This window comes from Elaeis guineensis, chromosome 2 (assembly GCF_000442705.2).
Source record: "Elaeis guineensis isolate ETL-2024a chromosome 2, EG11, whole genome shotgun sequence".
Taxonomy (NCBI): domain Eukaryota; kingdom Viridiplantae; phylum Streptophyta; class Magnoliopsida; order Arecales; family Arecaceae; genus Elaeis; species Elaeis guineensis.
This window is the reverse complement of record NC_025994.2, coordinates 22,088,728-22,094,179: the sequence shown is the minus strand read 5'-3', so window position 1 is coordinate 22,094,179 and position 5,452 is coordinate 22,088,728. Positions and strand designations below refer to the sequence as shown.

Here is a 5,452-nt window from a genome sequence, read left to right as displayed (position 1 = left end):
CTTGCGGATAATCTTCAGACGAGCTTCTGCATCAGGCAAATCCCAGACGGACTCCTCTAGCAATCGGACTCCTACCGGACTTCTTCAACAGGCGGTTCCTGTCCGAGCTTCTATAGCAGATGACTTCCGTCTGCAGCACCAATGGCACTCAACAATCGTTAACCCATCAACAACTTCGGGAACATCCGAGCTTCTCTCAAATTGCAGGGACAAAGAGTCATTCCGCTCTATCAGACATCCCAGTCGAGCTTCACCAACAGGCCCGAACTCTCTGACAAGTCACGACAATGGCCACTACCCTACTCTACTCTCTATAACAGATTCCACGTGGTCCCACCACTCTCTGGCAAGTCGCGACAACGGACACCATTCCGCTCTCCACAACAAACCCCACGTGGCTCTGAACAGCCCACTGATGCCACTACTCTCCGCAACAAACTCTGCGTGGCACGAACGGCCCACTACCAGGCGGTTACGGACGTCGCTATCAATCAGTTACGCTCCTCCATCTATAAAAGGGACCCCCCAATACGTTATTCTCTAAGCTCAAAACTCTATCTCAAAACTCTGCTAAAATTTTTCTCGAGCACTCCATTTCTTTGAAGCAGAGTACTGACTTGAGCGTCGGAGGGTCTTGCTGGAGCACCCCTAACTCCGGTTTAGACTTCCCTTGCAGGTCCCGGTGGCGGCCGCGGTCATCCCGACTTCAGTTTCTCCGGCTTCGGCGGAATTCTGCACCAACACTTATCATTGTCACTTGCAGCTCTTTCATGGCAGCCCACCTATCTATTTATAAACCTCCCTCATCCTCTCAACCGTCACCACTTCAACAAGCTTCATCCCCCCCTCCCTCTCCATTCTGCAGTCGCCTTTATGCTTGTCCTACTCCTTCATATCTTCATTTCTAGCAAACCAACTACAAAACTCTCCCTTGTGTCATAGTCTAGTGCCCTTTAGTCTATTGGTACACGGTAAACTTCTTCATTTTAGTTTCATCAACCTCTATAATCACAGAACCTTTGTAAAGAGCTACTTGTACTAGTCCACTCCAGAATCCGACCGATCCATTTGTTCACCTGGCTCTCTCATCATGGCCCATTTGTCCGACCATGACTATCTTTTTAAGCCAAAATGTAGATTGGACCGTCTCATTGAATTGTGGATGGAGATCAAGGATCTTGGCATAGGACTCCAAGTAGTCTATGAATTGTTTCTTGGATGGGTACTCGGGGAAGCCGTCAGGGAAGGGGAGCTGGCAGAATTGCTTGGGGAGGTGCAGTTTTAAGCGATCATAGGCTAAAGGAGCATGGCGTTCCATTTGTCATCCTTGAAAGGTCTGACTGCATTGCCTCCCTCTGGCAAATGCACACCTACGATCGCTTAAAACTGCACCTCCCCAAGCAATTCTGCCAGGCTTCCCCGAGTACCCATCCAAGAAACAATTCATAGACTACTTGGAGTCCTATGCCAAGATCCTTGATCTCAATCCACAATTCAATGAGACGGTCCAATCTACGAGGTACGATGTGACGGCCAGCATGTGGCGAGCATGGACCGTCATGTCGGGGAGCAGGATTGCAGGCAGGAACACCGAGGTGGAGGAAGAGTACATTTGCCAGTGGCTGGTGGTGGCTACAGGGGAGAATTCAGAGTGTGTGAAGCCTGAGGTGGAAGGATTGAGGAATTCGGTGGTCAGATCATCCATGCTTGTGACTACAGGTCTGGTGAAGCCTACCGAGGGAAGCAGGTGCTGGTGGTGGGATGTGGCAACTCTGGCATGGAACTCTGCCTGGATCTCTGCCACCACAATGCCTTCCCAACAATGGTGATCCGAGACTCGGTCAGTATGTCATACAAACGGATCACCATGATCTGACAAAAGGATAGATTCTACTCTGTGGACTGCAGAAAACCAACTATAAAATTAAGATTACTTTCTCTGTTTTAGCTTTGTTGTTCCTTATATATTACTCTTGGTGCACTTTTATTTTATTGATTGCTCAACAGGTTCATGTACTACCAAGGGAGGTTCTTGGGAAATCAACATTCGAGTTAGCTGTGTCCTTGATGAAATGGCTCCCAATCTGGCTGACTGATAGGATTTTATTGGCTTTATCATGGATGATACTTGGGGATATAAAGAAGTATGGCCTAAAGCGACCTTCGGAAGGTCCCCTGGAGCTCAAAAACACACAGGGAAAGACCCCTATTTTGGACATCGGTGCTTTAGGAAAAATTAGATCTGGTGAGATAAAGGTGGTTCCTGGAATCAAGAGGCTCTCGCATGGCAGAGTTGAGTTGGTTGATGGTCGGCTCCTTGACTGGATTCAGTTATTATGGCCACCGTTATAGCAGCAATGTTCTTTCATGGCTGCAGGTAAATTCATCTCCTTTTTTAAATTTATTCCTTGAAAAAAAAATCTTATTTGTTATTATGTACTAAATTTCTTATTGTTTCCTTTTTAAAATAATTTTTGGCTACAAAACTCAGAATTTTTATATAGAGTCTGCATGTTGTTCCCCACTTTCCATGTTGTCCTGTTAAACTGACAGTTATGGAAGTTGGGTTCTGACACTTGTCTAATTTATATATGATGTTGGATGGGTCATTGTATTTGACTGAATTTAGTTAGGTTGTGTTGCTAGAGGCATAAGCTCCTTCCACCTCACATGCGTTTCCCAAAATATACAATAACAAGGGAATTGAGATATGAAGAAGAGTTTGTGGTGGTTAGAGACTGTTTAGAACATTGGACTTGATAGAAGTTAGGATATTCTTTGGTACAATTTGCCTACTCTATATGCTGAAAGGTGTGTTCTGGGCACTGATTTAGTTAGGTCACTGGATTTTATCTTTGCAGGGCACTGATTTCTTCTCCAAAGATGGATTTCCAAAAGAGCCATTCCCCAATGGGTGGAAAGGGAAGTCAGGGCTCTATGCTGTTGGGTTGAGAAGGAGAGGGCTCTCTGGTGCCTCCATGGATGCAGTGAGGATAGCAGAGGACATGGGCAGGGTCTGGCAAGAGGCAGGCAAAGCATATCATTGCTTGCCATAGGAGATGCAGCTCACAAATATGATGAGAAGCTTCTGATCTCCTGTTTATTTGTTCCCTGGCGTTTTGCGTTGTACAATACTATAACTGTTTCAGAAAAAAGGGAAAGATAACAAAAGGGAAGAGCAGGGCCCTCTCTCAATGGAGCCCATATTTTGCAAAAGTAATGGGTGTAATGTATAGAGAAAAGTTGATGATGAAGAGGCTTTTTCAGATTTTGAGACTTTGTACAATGATTTAGACATTTAGTTTTAATGGATAAGGTGTTGGAATTTGGGGTTTGAAGCATGCATATGTGTTTCAAAACTTAATCTTCTAAATACCATAGTGGAGAATAAGATTAAAATAATTTTAATCTGAATTTTGCATGCATAAAAATATAAAAATACATGGATCTGTTTCATATGCTGAAATTGATATATACTGAAATTTAAATTGTGATCAAATCACATACCTTTTTTGCAATCTCTTTCTTCAAATCTGGATCTGAAAGAGATGAGACTCTCTATTAGCCGCACAAGTATCCGACCTCTACGAATATTCACTCAGGATCAGCTGGAATAGCCCACTATAATCTGAATTTTGAATCTCCAAAATTTCTTGCTGAATCTGAACGAAGCCTGGATCGCGATCAACACTTGATCTTTCTCCTTGATCTTCTTCTTCTCCTCTTCTCTAGAGTTTCTCCTTACTTTGCGCTGCTACCAGATGCTAGAAACTAGCAAGGAAGAGGTACCCAAACTTTTTGGGCATGGAACACCTTGGGACGCTTGTCCCAAGGGAAGGGCGTGTAGAACGCCCAAGAGAAGAGAAAAGGAGAGGAAGAGAGGGCATGGGGAGAGCCTTTGGGTGTGAGGGCTGCTGGTTTGGATGCTCTTAGGATCTTAGGGAGGTCCCTTTTTATAGACACAAAGATTGAATCCTATTCAATCATATAATATAGGTCCTACTTGCATTAGGATTCCTATTAACTTAAGTTATCCAACTTACATTCGGAAACCCATTAGGTGCCAACTATTGGAGCCCTTGCACCCATAATTAGATACCTTCTTTTGTACCTAAGAGATATCTCATATGAAAATCAAAAGTCCTCTAATTAATGGACACGCCCAAATTGATCAAATCAAAGTGGCACCCCATAATAACTATTAAGGAGATTCATAAGGACTTGCATCCTTAATTTATGTGATCCATAACTTTAGACACCCAACAATTGGAATCTCATGAATCTTATTCATGTAGTAATTAGCAGGTAATTAAGTTAAAATTAGCTTATCAAATAAGTAATCCTAATGAAAAGAGGAATTGGGTCCGACCATGTGCTAGCAAAGTTACCATGAACCCAATGGATTTCTCTAAACTCAATTGACACTTCATCAGGTCAATTACTAATTCCAGGCATGATCTCTTTGTTGTGTGACCTCATAGATTTAATTCTATCTGGTAGTGAGATATACAATGATCTCTATCATTGTATCATTCAAACTCTTTTCAATAGATCAAACAATTCCACTTTAACTCAATCAAAAATATTGATCTAAAATAATCCTAGTGAGCTCTCACAATCCACCAGTGACACCTAGCAGTATATAGTAGCAATCCAGTAGAACTGAAATGAACCTCTCGATGTAGTTAACATGTGATTTAGTCCCTCTATCTGAGTCCCGACTAGATGGCAGGTTATGGATAAATCGTCAAACCTCAACATCAGTCATATGATAAATTTGATTAGCTCAAATCCAGATGTGATGTTTATGAAAATTCTTTTCCATCAATCACTCTACTATGGCCACAGATTCATGGACTTAGCTTCTTAAATTCTACAGGACTACTCTTCTCTATCAAGATTGATAGATCCTATCTTGATGCGCACTCTACTCTTACAGTGGATCAATTGTCGTCAATATCCACTACAAGGGCTCATTGAGATCCATATTTATGTGTCAATCAAACTCCAGCAGTCTCACTGCGAGCAGTAGTTCCATCTCAAGTCAAAGAACCAGACATATAACTCAGCATCGAGACAATTACTGATGATTGAATAGAAATTCAAATGATCTCTCGTATGGTCACGCTCAGTACTAGTTGTTCCCTAACAACCACCCACACTCGTTGCTATGTGTCTCTACATAGTAGATTAGAGACCCATCTATCCGAAGGAAGAGATATGTGCGTCAGTCTATCTGGATCTATCACCATCCTCATGATGATCCAATGATCGGGACCTTTAGGAATTAAATAGATGTCTTTAATTCTCAACACCTTGAGAGTATGTATCGAAACTAATTTCATGAACGATTCAAGGACACATTACACTTGAATGAAAAAAAATTATCTTTTTATTGATCATATTAATATACTAAATACAAAATTATGTCCTAGATTGATTATAATGTGTC

General features: G+C 42.1%; 1 pseudogene; it reads left to right on the top strand.

Moving 5' to 3' along the window:
• Positions 1-1,218: 1,218 nt before the first annotated feature.
• LOC140855244 (probable indole-3-pyruvate monooxygenase YUCCA5) lies at positions 1,219-3,065 on the top strand (annotated as a pseudogene).
• The last annotated feature ends 2,387 nt before the right edge of the window (positions 3,066-5,452 follow it).